Source organism: Petaurus breviceps, unplaced genomic scaffold (genome assembly GCF_028583685.1).
Source record: "Petaurus breviceps papuanus isolate PSGF00001 unplaced genomic scaffold, PetGlider_PUasm1.0 470, whole genome shotgun sequence".
Classification (NCBI taxonomy): domain Eukaryota; kingdom Metazoa; phylum Chordata; class Mammalia; order Diprotodontia; family Petauridae; genus Petaurus; species Petaurus breviceps.
Window position 1 is genome coordinate 6,317,679 of NW_027186350.1, and position 369 is coordinate 6,318,047.

Below are 369 nucleotides of genomic sequence, written 5' to 3' on the forward strand. Positions count from 1 at the left end.
CACACACACACACACACACACACACACACACACACACACACACACACCTCCACCTAAAAAGACAAGTTTGCATCCCATTTAAAGGCTTTCTCTGATACCCGCCTGGTTCCTGAGTTTCCCCGCACCTGACCCTCCTTCCCTGCCGGCCACACATCCAGCACTAAAGCCTGGGCAAGGGACTCCCGGCAAATACTGACCTATCCGCCGAGCGCCCGCGTTGCAACGACTCCGAATTCCCTGGGGTGGGGTGGCCAGCGGGAGGGGAGGAAGGAAGAGGAGGAGGAAGAGGAGGAGGAGGAGGAGGAAGAGGAGGAGGAGATGGATGGATGGATGGATGGATGGATGGATGGATGGATGGATGGATGGATG

General features: G+C 57.2%; 1 protein-coding gene across 3 annotated transcripts in view; it reads right to left on the reverse strand.

The window, feature by feature from the left end:
* GRIN2B (glutamate ionotropic receptor NMDA type subunit 2B) overlaps positions 1 to 369 on the reverse strand; it is a 663,246-nt gene that overhangs the window by 662,141 nt on the left and 736 nt on the right. The window contains exon 1 of one of the 3 annotated variants that reach the window (XM_069101531.1): positions 198 to 339. The exons of the other annotated variants lie outside the window; for them this stretch is intronic. The gene's annotated coding sequence lies outside the window, so the exon portion shown is untranslated. Of the gene's footprint in view, positions 1 to 197; positions 340 to 369 lie in introns of those variants that run through there. 3 annotated transcript variants of the gene reach the window in all.